Raw genomic sequence first — 16,727 nt, 5'->3', positions numbered from 1 at the left:
AGATAACATATCACTGAGTCCAAAAAATACTGGGATGCAATACATCAAGGACTACAACCAACCTATGCACACATTCCAGGAACCACAAATTGGCAATTTGGACCAAAGAAGTGGAGCGACCGGTCTGGTGGAGCACATTCTGTTTCTGAGCACCACAGCTGGTCAGGCTCAACAATAATTGCTATAGAGATGCCAACAGATCCAACAATGTTAGCAAAGAGGAACAAGTTCTGGGTTTATGTGCTGGAGACATTAACGCTGTATTGCCTCACTCAGCCTGGAGGATTGTAACAGCATCGCTTCGCCTCAGCAAATGAAGTCATTCTGAGCAATCCATCCTCAAAGCTCTCTATAACTCCCACCTTGGAAACAGCACCATGTAATTTTCATCAGAGCAGCAGATGAAGATGGAAGCCCAAACATTTTGCCGCCTAAATAAAAAAACTTCTATTTGTTGAATCGCAGTAGCATATACATTATTTCAGAGGTTTACCAAATTCGAAAAGGGCTCCAAATCGAGTTCCTGCACCAGTGCTCTATAATAAAATGCATTTTAAATGTTATTTCACACAATGCATGCATTTCTGTGCACACAATTTTGCTAGTATAAGCATTTCTGTATATGTTGGCATGCTGGAAAGCTGCATTGCAAAATTCAGGGGATTGGGAATTTTGAGGAACAACTGCGTTTCGATCCACATATCACTTTCAGGAAGTGAGAATTGGGTAGCTTTGCCTTTAAATGCCATCTGAATAATAATAATAATTTAAAAAATGCCCCATCCCTACTTACAATCCATTACCAGCTTGTGTAGGCTGGAACAGCTAGGTAATGGATTATCTACACCTGAGGAAATAATTACAGCGCACAGGTGATCCATTGTGTAAAATAAGAAGAAGTTGGATTTGCTGAGCTTTAGGGGGGAAAGAGCGAGGAAAGCCAAACAGGGAAAACATGAAATGAAGAGGCTTTGATCACTAGATTGTGTCCTGTAAAAAGTGAGTGAATGAACTGTTGTTATTCCATTGTAAACATCTAGTGTGGAAGCAGCCTTATGTATGCAGCATCAGTTTTTCCCTGGATATCACACAAAAGCTAAAATGACTTATTTAGGGTGAAAAATGCAGCGTTCAAAATGCTGGGACACGTGAGAGTGAGGCAGCATAGCTTGCTAAAATGACCACGGTTCCCTGCTCGCTTTTGGTTTCACCATGGCTGTGTTCCTAGGAAGCCACAGCTGTGCTCCAGGCTGCCTACAGTGCGCTTCTGGATTTTTAAATCAAGGAATAGGTGACAAACCTACAGAGAATGTATTATGTTCCATTTGAGGAAGGGAGTTAAGTTGAAAGTGTGCTTGCTTGCTTCCTCTTTTCATGTACCCTTCTGATCTGACTTGAAATGAAAATGTTTAAAGCTTGAGGAGCTGTAGCGCCGTGGCATTTGCTGCCAACCCTGTTATTGGGCAACTGAAGAGGAGGCCTCAGGCAGCTGGTTATAGGTGTCCTGAAAGGGCAAGACATTGCTGGTTACTTAATTTTTCGCACCCCCCCCAAAAAAAAACTCCCAGGAAGATATGCTTGTGGAATTGCTTGTCTCAGCTGCCAAAATGACTATGTACATTGCCTTGGGGTGGGAGCAGATGCCATTGCCTGGTCCACCTCCGGCAGTGAAATATTTGGAGCTGGCTGTGTTGTACTAGCCAGCTATTCAAAGAGCAAGAGCAATGGTGGGGAACCAGGGGCTGTATATGGCCCTCCAGCCCTTTCATTCTGGCCCTCAGAACTCTCCCCTTTTCCAGACCACACCCTTCACTGACCCTACATTGCAATCTGTGTGGTTTTGCCTACTGTCCTTGAATTCTCATAATATTTGATAATTAGCTCGTTGCCCTAGTCTCTGACACCTGAGGTGTGTGTTTTCAGGCCCCTGCCGTATTCCTGTGACTGTTTTTAATTTTTAATTGTGGTAACCTGCCCCTGGGACCTGCTGCTGAAGGGAGATAGTAGCAGTAATAATAATAATAATCACCATCACAATCCCTCTTCCTCATCTGGAGGGAGGAAAGAGAGGGGTGTGCTACTGTGTGTATAATATATTGCATTCGTTTCTGTGAAGTTCGTCTTGTGCTTACAGAAGGACGGCTGGTAAACACAAGCATTAGTACATTGATCTTTTCTGCAGCTATTAGGGTCAGGATGTTAATTACTTTTATCAGGTTATGTTTGAGATAGGAGCTTGTACAGGGATAACAGCTAGTTCAGTGGGGCGCGGGGGGCGGGGATATGTTATATTAAATTTATGCCAGCTGCAATGATGCCATGCTCCAAGGACATAAACCATGCAAAAAGTACAAACTAGCACCCACTGCTGTAAGGTCCAGGCCTGGACAAAGAGCAATGACATAGGATGTGTCTATGAACCCAGAATCATTGTGTGGGTCATGAGTAAGGGCTTATTCAAGAATAAGCAGTCCCTAAGTCTCATTTACTGTCAGCAGCAGTGGTTAGGGTATTGTCTGGGAGGGTAGAATATATAAGGTTTCTGGATAAAACATGGGTCTCTGGCTTCTTGCTTCTGATTCTAGGTCCCAACCAGTGCCGGATTTACGTATACACTAAACAAGCTATAGCTTAGGGCCCCACTCTCTTGGGGCCCCCAAAAAAATTTAAAGGAAAAAACCTGGATGTACATTTCCAAAATATAAGATAAAAAACAAATAAAATAAAACCTGCATACAGCAACAGTGTTTTGTGTTGTGTATTTGTTATGTGCAAATGGCTTTAGATACCTATTAGGTCCATATAGCATATATTCCACACCAAAAACAGTGACAAAGGTGTTGTTGACAAAGGACTGCTGGACATATAAAGGGCCCCATTACCTTCAGTAGTTTAGGGCCTCATCAAACCTAAATCCAGCCCTGGTCCCATCCTGCCAAATTCTATGCTGAGCAGACCTTGGACCTCAGGCATAGTGGGTGGGAGTGCTGGCAGGGTGACCTGAGAAGGACGCAAGAAGAAGAAGAAGAAGAAGAAGAAGAAGAAGAAGAAGAAGAAGAAGAAGAAGAAGAAGAAGAAGAAGAGTTTGGATTTAATATCCCGCCTTTCACTCCCTTTAAGGAGTTTCAAAGTGGCTAACATTCTCCTTTCCCTTCCTCCCCCACAATAAACACTCTGTGAGGTGAGTGGGGCTGAGAGACTTCAGAGAAGTGTGACTGGCCCAAGATCACCCAGCAGCTGCATGTGGAGGAGCGGAGACGCGAACCCGGATTCCCAGATTACGAGACTACCGCTCTTAACCACTACACCACACTGGCTCTCAAGAGGCATGCACTCTTCAAATGTGCCACAAACAGCAGTTCTCAGATTCCTTCTTACCTTAGAACCAGCTATTCCCTGTGCTAAAGCAAGGTTGGATCCAAAAGAGTTCCTACCAGAGAGGAATGGCAAACCAAGCTGTTGGACTATGCTTAAATGGCAAAGTTGACTGGATAGCTCAGGAACCAAGAGGACAAAAGCTTTAAAAAAGAATGGGGGAAAAATATAAACTACCTAGGGGACCACTGCAAGCAGATGAAACCATTAACAGAATTTTAATCTCACTTGTATTGTAACAAATGTTATGGACAATATGGATTGATATAAAATGTAGACGACAGAATAATATGCAGTTTTAAATGTTAACAATAGGGCCTATGAAGGGAATGGGGGGAAATCTCAAGATTCAGAGTAATCTCTATATAGGGATATGAATTCGGATTGTTGTAAAATTGTATTAGTAAAACCAAATAAAAATGCTATTTATTTTTTTAAAAAGCAAGGTTGGATCCTCTGTCCACAGTGCATTTAAGAATACTGCAGAGATCAATTTAGGTTTGAAGGTTGTTTAATATGCTTGGTGGATGGAAACCAAAGGATAGACAAATGGGGCAGTGTTTACAATTGCAGCTTGACAATATCTACATGCGCTTGCACTAAACCAGACAGGCCTGAATAAACATGCATAGGAGCAAGCCGTTGGTCTGATTCTCCTGTGTTCCCTTTGTTGCCTTCAGAGAGTGCAAGTCTGAGAGCGCACACTAGGCCATGAGAACACACTTCTTTGAACAGCAAACCCTGCAGCTAAATCCCTCGAAGGGAATGGACAGGGAGGAGGCTCGATGACCTTTAAAAGCACAGTGAGGGGAGATCTGTCAAATAGCTGCTTTCAAAAGTGCAGAGAAAGGGACTCCCCAAACATCCCACATCCAGCTCTTCCACTGATGTCTTGAAGGGTTGTTTTTGGCCAGAGCTTACAAAGAAAAGCATTTGTGTCCAGGCAGGAGCTAACTTGTACATTTCATGAGTCTTTATTACTGCAAGCTCCTCCAGGCAACCTATTTGTTCATCCTGATTTGCTTGCACAAGGCTTGAACAGAGGTTAGATTATATCCATTCTTTATAGAGTGTCCATCCTGATTTGTTTGTGCAGCAGTTATTTATTTAAACTACTTCTTTAAACAACGTGTTTACCAACTTTACTACAACCATAGTCACTAAGTGACTTGCAAAGGTTCAGTACAACAAATAAATATCAGTTGAAACTATGAAATAAAAATGCAATACAATAAAAATGCATGACAGATTTTTTTTGGTTAAGTCTTTGGTAGTTAGAACTTCAGTAGGAAGGAGACTTGGCTGATTATCTATCATCTATCTATATCTATCATCTATCTATCTATCATCTATCTATATCTATCTATCTATCTATCTATCTATCTATCTATCTATCTATCTATCTATCTATCTATCATCTATCTATCTATCTATCTATCATCATCTATCTATCTATCTATCATCTATCTATATCTATCTCTATCTATCTATCAATCATCTATCTATCTATCTATCTATCTATCTATCTATCTATCTATCTATCATCTATATCTATCTATCTATCTATCTATCTATCTATCTATCTATCTATCTATCTATCTATATCTATCTATCATCTATCATCTATCTATCTATCATCTATCTATCTATCTATCTATCTATCTATCTATCATCATCTATCATCTATCTATCTATCATCTATCTATCTATCTATCTATCTATCTATCTATCTATCTATCTATCATCATCATCATCTATCATCTATCTATCTATCATCTATCATCTATATCTATCTATGTATCTATCTATCTATATCTATCTATCTATCTATCTATCTATCTATCTATCTATCTATCATCTATCTATCTATCTATCATCTATCTATCATCTATCTATCTATCTATCTATCTATCTATCTATCTATCTATATCTATCATCTATCTATCATCTATCTATCTATCTATCTATATCTATCTATATCTATCTATATCTATCTATCTATCTATCTATCTATCTATCTATCTATCATCTATCCATCATCTATCTATCATCTATCTATCATCTATCTATCTATCTATCTATCTATCATCTATCTATCTATCATCTATCTATCTATCTCTATCTATCTATCATCTATCTATCTATCATCTATCTATCATCTATCTATCATCTATCTATCTATCTATCTATCATCTATCTATCTATCTATCATCTATCTATCTATCATCTATCATCATCTATCTATCTATCTATCAATCTATCTATCATCTATCATCTATCTATCATCTATTGTTGTTTTTTTGTCATTTAGTCATGCCCGACTCTTCGTGACTCCATGGACCAGAGCATGCCAGTCTTCCACTGCCTCCCGCAGTTTGGTCAGACTCATGTTTGTAGCTTCGAGAACACTGTCCAACCATCTCGTCCTCTGTCGTCCCCTTCTCCTTGTGCCCTCCATCTTTCCCAACATCAGGGTCTTTGCCAGGGAGTCTTCTCTTCTCATGAGGTGGCCAAAGTATTGGAGCCTCAGCTTCACGATCTGTCCTTCCAGTGAGCACTCAGGGCTGATTTCCTTAAGAATGGATAGGTTTGATCTTCTTGCAGTCCATGGGACTCTCAAGAGTCTCCTCCAGCACCATAATTCAAAAGCATCTATATATATATATATAATTTTTCTGTTTTACAAATTAGGGTATTCATTTAAACAACTTTAGAATATCAACGACTTGCCTTCTTCTCTTTCCATGGTTCATTTTGCATAACAAAAATCCCTACATATTTTACATAAACTAAACCATTCAGTATTTCATTATTACAGGGACATCCAACTCCCAAGAGGCTGTGATCTACTCACAGGGGAAAAAAACTAGCAACTGGCAGTGATCTACCCTCAGCTCAAAGTTGTTAAGCTTTTTTTAGGGAGGAAAGTTCCGGGGGGGGGGGCAGGGCAAAGTTTAGAGTTTAGGGAAGAAACTGTCAGACTGCAGTAAAGGGAAAAGGAGTTTAGATGCTCACTGAAATATTGCTATGGAAACAATCTGACTCACAGCCAAAACTAAGTCTTCCATTCCAGCGACCGTGCAAAAATTGAGGGTGGGGTGAGGGGCCGGGGCTGGATGCTCTTAGGCAAAATCAAAGGAAAAGGAGCCCACGATCGACAGTGATCGACCGGTCGACTTGTTGAACATCCCTGCATTATTACATCCATCAAAACTTATTTACACTGTTGAATTTATTTTAATGCTGTCAACAATTTCAAGTGTACACCCCCCCACCCGTATATTCAATAAACATTTCCCAATCTTCTTAAAATGTATGTTCTTCTTGTTCTCATATTCTATATGTTAGGTCCGCAAGCTGCGTATATTCCATCAGTTTAAGTTGCCATTCTTCTTTAGTTGGGACTTCGCTCATTTTCCATTTTGGGGCTAACAAAACACAGGATGCAGTAGTGGCATTAATAAATAACCTTTTTTGACACCTGGGAATTTCCATATGAATTATCCTCAACAAAAAGGACTCTGAGTCCCCCCCCCCCCCCGGGCATGGGGGGAGTGCTTTTAAACATTATTTCCCAATACTCTCTTACCCTTTTACCACATATGAAAGACTTGGCTGATGTCAGCTTGAAGGAAGATCTATAAAACTGGGCTTGCGTTACTAAACTTGTAGATCTAAGCTGTGCATCTGAGCCATGGGGGATCACTAACAATGCTTCAGTGATTGGCCAGGGATATAAGAGATTAGGCAGTTCAGGTATACTGGACCCAAATTGTTAGGGTGCTTGCAAATTAATACCAGGAACCTTGACCCAGGCCTAGGAGTGTATGGGAAGCCAGAGAAGCCTTTTGAGCACTGGAGTTATATAAAGGCTGATTATCGTCTGTTCCCATCAACTGTCTAGCTGCAGTAATCAAGAACGGAAGTAGTTATATGACAATGAACATCCATCTTGCTTTGCTTGCAGGGCGTTTATATCTTTCATTAGTCATCTGTCCATCCTCCACTTTTCAATGAGTTTCCCCATCAGCCAAACTACAAAAAGTGTGCTGCTTCTTTTTTAAAAGGGAATTTGTTTGTTGGGGCAACATAGCAATGTTATCCACTTAAATGGTGCAAAGCTAGAGTTCTAATATATACTGATATTTCTCCCACAAATGAGTGGGAGTCTGGAGACACACCCTGTGTGTTCATGGGATTATTGCAATGTTTGTATTTATGGTAGGTTTTTACAGGTCTCCACTTGAAGGTGTTAGTATCAAGAAACGTATCCACCATGTGTCTTCAGGATATTGACCCCAGCGTCACCTCTCTGATTTGGGACAATGCTTGAGCACTGCAAGGTTTCTGGGTACCAAAGAGCACAAACCTTTTATCCATCCTCACAGGTGAATCAACCATTACATATATACCATTATTGTGGGGGGAAAAACATTAGCAAAGTCTATATTATGCAAGACTGGTTGTAATTTTCTACAGCAACCAACCCAAAAACGCATCAAGATAATACATTTTGCAATGTTGACAGAATGGTTTTGAAAACTATAACTTCTGTAATAAAATCTAATTGCATGGATACCCAGCCTTGGTCCTTAGAACTAGCAATTAGCAACATGTGTTTAATATTTCAAAATAAAACCATAACAGCTGCTAATTAGTTAGCCACATTTTGACAGTTTGGTGCTAATAAACCTGAATAATATGTTTTTTTGGATGCTAAAAAGATTTGAATATTGTCTCATTAAGATATCATATTTTTGGTTCGAGGCAATAATATGTAACTGGGAACTATCTTTCACAAACATACTGCATGGCAGATTGCATGCTACTTAGCTGAGATCCACAGTGTGGCCTTTGCTATATTTCAGACATATCTATCCTATTTTGAGCCTGACATCAACCTAAAAATGTCTCACACATAAAGGACATTTCCTGATTTTACACCCCTCCCATCTTCCCTTCAGCATGGAAGAGAATGAAGCTAAACTGAAATATTTCATAGGGATAGTTCACATATAAAATCCTCATCACATGAAGGCTAACTAATGGCACAAGCTTTTATGTACTGCAGTCTACTCCTATCAGATGCATGAAGTGTTATCCTGAGTTACAGGTACATACAATTAAAGAGGGATAGTAAACAAGGCAAAGGAAAGTGAAATGCAGAAAGTACAAACAGTAAGAATAATGATGTTAATAACAGCAGCAATTCAAAGAGCGGCTGGTGATAGCACAGATGATAGGAGCCCAAGAAAGGGGAGACCCAAGGGACCCCATTTTGTTTCATGCACCAGACATTAGCTAGAGACTCCTTCTTGCTGCAAAACAGTAGACTTTAGCTTTTTGCTTCAGGAATCAGCCTTTTGCAAGCAAAGCATAGCTTTGGTCTCCTCAGCAACCTTTTAACCCGGCTCAAATGGAGAAGAGTGTAAGCTGTAGACTTTTCTCTCACTTTTTAAAACCCTTTTCATTCCCCCATGTACATCAAAAATTGCAATGGTCTTCAGAAGCTGACTTGAGGCCTGCTAAAATCCTACCCCGATCTTGTGACCATTTTAGACCTTATCTTCTTTACCTCTGTCCTACTTCCCTAAAAATTGTCCTGAGAGCAAAATAAGCTAGAAAACCCCCAGGCAGATGAGATAAAATAGTACGTTGCTATAAATTGTCATGGTAAGTATGTTGTGTAAAATACTACAGCTTGCTTTAGGGGAAGCCACAACTATTTAAAATGGTACTATAACACTTTAAATTTATGATGTGAATGTGGTGAGGGCAGGGCTGTCTTAAGCATATGCGGTGCCGGGGTGCAAAGATCCGCCCAGCACCCCACCCCCCCGATTGCCCAGTCCCAGGCATACAGGAAGGTGGAGCCAGCTGGCCATCTCAGCGTCTTGCTGGCTCAGTCACCCCTGAACTTGCGGTATAGAGCTGCCTGCAGCAGAAGAGCCTGCAGCGGTGCTCCGACAGACGGGCAGGCTCTTCCTTGGACTCAGCTCTTGGCCTGGCGCCCCTGAGAGCCCGGCACCTGGGTGCCCCGCACCCCTATTGCCGATGGGTAAGATGGCCCTGGGTGAGGGCCAAGTACAAAGCAATTGATTAATAATAATAATAATAATAATAATAATAATAATAATAATAATAAATTTTATTTAATATCCCACCCTCCCTGGCCAAAGCCGGGCTCAGGGTGACTAACATCAAATATATAACATAAAATCAAACAATAATTAAATTACCTCCGAAAAACAGGTCAATTACAGAGTAATTGCAGAGTACATGCAGGTGTGAACCAGGATTGAAGCTTGTTGATTTGAATCTGAGATCCCAATGGAATAACCTCAGGCTATGCAGCATCTGGCTCCATATTTTCTTCTTATGAACAATCCCAGAAGATTTCAGTTATGGTGATACATCAAATGGAAAGATAAAGCTTTCAGGAAAGAGGGCATATGGTCTTGGACTGTAGCAATTATAAAGTAGCAAAGCCACCCACTCAGTGCTAAAAATGATCATGCAAACTGAGCAGCAAAGTAAGCAGATGGTCTGCAAACACAGTATGTAAATTCTTTTCTAAAAAGAAAATATTGGGGATATTTCCCTTCCTCATAAAAAAAAAATAGCACTGTGCTCTAGTGAGTTCAGACAGGGGACTTTCTCAGCAGTACTTGGAGACATCCATAATGCTTTTGGCTCATGATAGTATTGAGAGAGTTATACACATTCCTGTATTCAACACTATTTGCGCCTGCAAAGGTTTCAGGCCACCATACTGCTTTGTTTCCAATCAGTTCACATCTTGTAACTTCCTGCTGAAATTCCTGTTAACTGTTTATACCACAAATGTTCTGGTTTATCTTTTGTTGTGCTATGGGGCAAGAATGACCCTCCAAGGACACTTTCACACCATACATAGTGCTAATTTGAGGACTTCCGGTTGGAGGAATGGCAGACTGAGATATGGGCCCCCTGCCCACAGAGTTAATGATGCAGTGCTGAGAGGTGACCAGTATGTAAGTTGTTAGCCATTGTTTAAAGGTGAATATTTATGACACCTGTTGAATCTCTGTTGCAAGAGTATCCACAGGATTGGGCCAGAGAAACTAAAGGCTCGGTTTCATGTCAATGTCAAATGAACCTCATCAACTTGGAAGACAACTAGGAAGGAACTCAGTGCAGGATATCGGATGCAAGCATCTTTCATCATCCCTCCAACATTTCCCTCTCCCGTGCCCCTTGATCACTGAGAGACGTCATCCAACAACATTCTTCTCCGATGTACTTTCCTTGAGACACATCCTGTGTACAGAACCCTCTGCTAGATAAGCTCAACAATCAATCAATCATGCCACTGGGCTGCACAGGCATTAAGCCATAATAGTCTCATAGAGCCTGCAATAGATATACTCACCATCTAGCTGAGCAAAACTAAACATAAAACAAAAATTCAATATATTGCACAGCCATACCATTTCATCCCTCACCTGGTACATAAAACAATCTCTTCTCTGTCCCATATAATGCATCTACTCTTTTACCACTTATCACATCTATACAAAAAAATGTGAAACATACAGTAGTACTGTGTCATCATTGTAAGACATTCACAAATTTACTGTCCTTCTTAAGGTGGTTCCGGTCTTAGAGGTGTGTTTGCCTGGCCATTCTTTCTTTTGCAAAAAAAAGAGAGATGGAATGGTAGATGTTCAGGGTCTCTGTATTTTTCAATTAATTAAGATGTATGAAATTCACCGAGGCAGGATCAGAATGCTAGCATTCCAAGCAAGTAACTGCTGAGTTATGAACAGTTTCAAAAAGTTCCGACAGCTCATCATTAGCTTGTACATGCCAAATATGATTTATATCCTGCTGCTTTCGAACTGAAACCAAGCAAGGAAGTTGCTAATCAGCATGGAAACAGCAGAGAACAAAAGGCATGGGCAGAACATTGAATTACTGTATACAGTTGGGGTTGGTCAGAATAAACAAGCTTCCGCCATGCATTTGCCAACCTGGGTTAATTGTGTCCTCTTGAAAATCACCATGTGTGGGTTTTCTTCCCAGTTGTATACAGAGTCTGTACGTGAGAAGTTCCTCACATGTAGTGCTGTTTTGCTAGGGATGGGGAGAATTATATTCAGTTCACATTTCACGGTGAAACCTCCCTAATGAACACTTCCTCTTTGATGCTGTGAGCTAGTCTGAAAATGGTTTACCATGGGAAAGTGGCATTCAGACAAATGGTGCTGAGCCCACTGTGTTTCCTTTTTGCTAAATGGAGGCAGAAAACATTCATATAAGATGGGACCCAAGGAAGTTAATGAACAAATTCATTAAAAGCCCATAAACCAACTATGTAAGCTTTGTCCTTGCATCCACTACAAAGCAGAGAGAGGTTGCATTTGAAATGCCCGTCATGTGTGGGTGGCTTGCAGAATAAGAAATCTGCCTTTGTCTGTGGGCTTTAAAAAATTGTGATATAAGCAAGAGAGCATGACCTCTTGCAGCATCGTTACTGCCACTGCTAAATGCTATGATTGCCCTATGAGGTTATTGAGGTCAGCTGCCTGGGGTGTTACTTTAGCATAGAGGTCCTTTTAAGGGCGTAATAATCATAACTCTTTAGTAAGTTTGGCAAACCGAAGAATAACTGTGGGGAAATTTATATGCTGTTATTAGGGAGATAAATGCACACTGTGATTGGCCACAGTATGTATACGGAGCTTTTAATCATACGATTTCATCTCAGTATTTTCATAAACTCTCCAGTAGAAACATATCAGTGGAAGAATTTGTATGTATGTGTAGTTTGTGTGTGTGTATGAGAGATGATATAATAGCAAAAAGAAAAGTACTGTGTTGTTTTTGATATGCATTTTTTTTGAAAGTGAGTCTTATTGTTGCTATTATTAATCACGCACCCTTCATCCAGGGTGGGTGACAACAATTAAAACACAATGTTAAGAACAGTTTAAAGCAAATACACCTCAAACATCAAAAGCCAGGGGAAAGGGGTGTGCCGTGCCGTGAAGTTGAAAGACAGCTTGATTTCAAGTCTCCACTATACTCAGGATTAAAACTGCTCTGAATGTCTGCAGAAATGTGGTTTTCCACCTCTCTGAGAACTCCCCCGAAAGGTTATGTTGCAGAGCTTATGCAGTCCGAAAAGTAAATTAACGAGGCTCAATATTCATCACGCCCTGGAGCCTGACCCGTCAGAGCTGTCAAACAAAGCTGGTGAAGGGGACATGGCGCCCAGCACTTCCGGGAGAAAGGGCACAAAATCCTCCAGCAGCCCTGAGGAGAGGGATTCGGTGAAATTTATAGCCAAAATAAAATAGGTTCTAGCGAGTGACTGGACTGCTGCTCTGCAGCCACCTGAAACTAAAATTAAAATGTTACCTGATTGCATAGCTGACGTAACACAAACCAGCAAATGAAGCACTTAATGTTCGCCTGGCCACTCAATCTGAACTGCAATTACCGTATTTTTCGCTCTATAAGACGCACCAGACCACAAGACACACCTAGTTTTTGGAGGAGGAAAACAAGAAAAAATATATTCTGAATCTCAGAAGCCAGAACAGCAAGAGGGATCGCTGTGCTGTTCTGGCTTCTGAGATAGCTGCACAGCCTGCATTCGCTCCATAAGACGCACACACATTTCCCCTTACTTTTTAGGAGGGAAAAAGTGAGTCTTATAGAGCAAAAAATACAGTACTCAAAATGACATGGGAGGATTTGGAATGAAAGATTGAGGATCAGTCTAATAGGGATAGACCAAAAAAGTTTTGTCTACGCAGGATTCCCGAACAGGAGGAAATAAAAGACATGTTTGCCTTTATTTTGAATTGGTTTGGCAGTTTGAGTATATACCCCAACCCTGCCCCTGCCACTGCCACTCACTTCCATTGGCATTGAACAAGCTCACAGAGTAGGCAGACCCCAAACAAGGGCTTCGGACATACCTAGGGATATTGTTGTGCATTTCAAAAGATATCAGATCAAAAATTCCATCTTCAATGCCCTATGCAACTTCTGTGATCTTAAAAAGTGAATCTTTGATTATTTGGGTGTTCCTGGACCTATTCCTAGAGACCTTGGCCTGTCGCAGATCATTCAAATGCTTCAGTACTCCGCTAATAGCTGCAGTAATTTGTTACCAGTGGGACTTCCCATTTAAGATAGTAGTGCAAGTAAATTGTGAATACCTTGTAGCCTATGATGTTCAACAAATAGAAAATATACTGCATAATCTTGAAATTACCACCCCAGAATTGGCATCAAATGGAAGGCCTATCTCTCACCCCCTCCTCAGCATGGGTGGCTCAAAAGGAGAACAAAACGTGGCACTACTTGTTAATATTATGCATTTCAAGCATTTATGGGAAGCAAACCTAAGACTTGCAGTTACAGATAGGTAGCCGTGTTGGTCTGCCATAGTCAAAACAAAATTTTTTTTTCCTTCCAGTAGCACCTTAAAGACCAACTAAGTTAGTTCTTGGTATGAGCTTTCGTGTGCATGCACACTTCTTCAGATACACTGCTAAGACTTGCAGACATTCAGCTTCAATTCAAAGCCTTCAGGCTATTATTACTTGATTCTCGAAGAAGGAGAGGGTATGGAGAACTAAAATAATCCACCACCCAGTCCTTTCTTAATTGCCTGATGCTAGATCACCAGTGTTGAAGCAATGATTCTGCAACATCAACTTTGTTGGACTGGTCACGTTGTGCGGATGCCTGATGATCGTCTTCCAAAGCAACTACTCTTTTCCGAACTTAAAAAGGGAAAGCGTAATACTGGTGGTCAACAAAAGACTGTCTCAAGGCAAATCTAAAAAAAATGTAGTATAAACACGACAACTGGGAAACACTGGTCTGCGAGCGCTCCAGTTGGAGAACAGCCTTTACCAAAGGTGTCATGGGCTTTGAAGACACTCAAACTCAGGATGCAAGGGAGAAATATGCTAAGAGGAAGGCACACTTGGCAAATCCACACCGTGATCAACTCCTGCCTGTAAACCAATGTCCCCACTGTGGAAAGACATGTGGATCCAGAATTGGCCACCGCAGTCACTTACGGACTCATTGTTAAAACAGTGTTTATGGAAGACAATCTTACTCGGCTACAAATGATCACCGAAGAAGAAGAAGGGTAAAGTTCTCCACAGCTTACCCTGACATGAGGCTAAGCAGTCCAGAAAATGGTTATGTTTTTATTTATGCGTTCCTATAATTATTGTTATTCTCTCATGTTGAGAGACATTTATGCAATGCAGCTGTTTTACCTGGCACTTATCACACATTCAACACTCACACCAAGGCTCACTACATGCATATTTAGCTACTTCCCATGTCTATAGCATCAACTACCCTTAAAGTTATCTCTCTTAATGCCAAAGGAGTGGGCTCAGTTGTTAAATGTTCTAGGCTAGAATACATCTTTAAAAAAGAACACCCTGATATAATCCTTGTTCAGGAAATGCACCAGAAAAAAGCAAAATACTCACTTTTTGAAGGCCAAAGCCTAGGTGATCAATTTTGTTCTCCAGTGTCTTCCATAGTATGGGGAGTGTCGCAGTGAAAATGTCATTTGTTGTTAAAGACTCATGGCAAACCCAAGAGGTAGATACCTTCTGGTAGAGAGCTCTCTAAGGGCATATAAACTCATGGATGCTTGCTTTATGCTCCTAATATTTGTCAATTAGATTTTTTTGAATCTCACATCCAAACTCTACAAGACTTCCTGGAGGGTGAAATAATTTTAGGAGGAGACATGAAGGAGTGTCTGAACTCTCAACCGTAAGGAATTCATGTTCTACTCATACTGATCTCCTTCAGTGGCCTGTTTTGATTGTCTTTTAATCTCACACAGCCTTTGGCCTACAGTAACATGGATAGACATAGGAATTATTTCAGTGTCAGATCAAGGTCTCTTTGCCTCCAAGATATTTCAATGGACTTTTGACTCACTTTTATGGACAGCTAAATTGGCTAAATAAAAATTACAATAAGCTCTATTTCCAAGAAAAAGCCGTTCCAAAAACTAATGTCTCAATTTCATGGGATGCCATGAAACAAGTTATTAGAGGGCGATGCATTAGTGAAGCAGCCATAGGAAAAGAGAGAGGAACTTCTCTCCTCCTGACTACACAAGGAAATACAGAATTTGGAACTCCTATGTTCTCAGTAGTGGTCCCCACCCTGTGGAACGCCCTCCCATCAGTTGTCAAGGAAATAAACAACTATTTGACTTTTAGGAGACATCTAAAGGCAGTCCTGTACAGTGGCGTAGAGTGGGTTGTCAGCACCTGGGGCAAGGCAAGTAATTCGCACCCCCTAACCTGTGGATTTGCGCCCCCTAACCCTAACCCCCAGATGTTGTGCCCGGTGCGGCTGGCCCCCCTGCACCCCCCACGCTACGCCACTGGTCCTGTATTTGGAAGTTTTTAATGTCTGATGTTCTACAATTTTTAATATGTGCTCTAAACCGCCCAGAGTGGTTGGGGAAACCCAGCCAGAGGGGTGGGGTATAAATAATAAATTTATTATTATTATTATTATTATTATTATTATTATTATTATTAACCTGAGAATGCAGCACATTCAAACTTCTATGAGCTAAGAGAGCAGAACTTGAATCTCTAGAGACAGATCACATTCTCCAAGCTCTTCTTGTTGTTTTTGTTTAGTCGTTTAGTCGTGTCCGACTCTTCGTGACCCCATGGACCAGAGCATGCCAGGCACTCCTATCTTCCACTGCCTCCCGCAGTTTGGTCAAACTCATTCTGGTAGCTTCGAGAACACTGTCCAGCCATCTCGTCCTCTGTTGTCCCCTTCTCCTTGTGCCCTCAATCTTTCCCAACATCAGGGTCTTTTCCAGGGAGTCTTCTCTTCTCATGAGGTAGCCAAAGTATTGGAGCCTCAGCTTCAGGATCTGTCCTTCCAGTGAGCACTCAGGGCTGATTTCCTTAAGAATGGAGAGGTTTGATCTTCTTGCAGTCCATGGGACTCTCAAGAGTCTCCTCCAACACCATAATTCGAAAGCATCAATTCTTTGGCGATCAGCCTTCCTTATGGTCCAGCCCCAGGGGCGCCGACTTATAAAAAATATTGGGGGGGCCCATACTGGGGTCCTGCCCCGGGAAGTTTTATAAGATCCGCTCCCGGCCCGTTGCTGCTGCTGCCGCCCGCCTCGTGGCCCCCTCGCCAGCTGAGGGAGGGAGAGAGACCGAGAAGGAGAGAGATGCGTGGTGGGCAAGGCAAGTGCCCGCCGCGCCTCGCCTCCCACCGCCCCTCGTGCCGGCCGCCCCCTCCCCTCCCTTCCCCGCGCGCTCGCTCGCCCTCCT

At 41.4% G+C, this 16,727-nt stretch overlaps 1 long non-coding RNA gene across 1 annotated transcript in view; it reads right to left on the bottom strand.

The window, feature by feature from the left end:
- LOC310849342 overlaps window positions 1-12,966 on the bottom strand; it is a 431,248-nt gene extending 418,282 nt beyond the window's left edge. The window contains exon 1 of the long non-coding RNA XR_014566878.1: window positions 12,851-12,966. This is a non-coding gene — a long non-coding RNA (uncharacterized lncRNA). The remainder of the gene's footprint in view (window positions 1-12,850) is intronic.
- Window positions 12,967-16,727: the final 3,761 nt, after the last annotated feature.

This window comes from Podarcis gaigeae (genome assembly GCF_964106915.1).
Source record: "Podarcis gaigeae genome assembly, chromosome: 7".
NCBI lineage: Eukaryota > Metazoa > Chordata > Lepidosauria > Squamata > Lacertidae > Podarcis > Podarcis gaigeae.
Note: the sequence above shows the minus strand (reverse complement) of the source record. Positions and strands in the feature narration are given on the sequence as shown.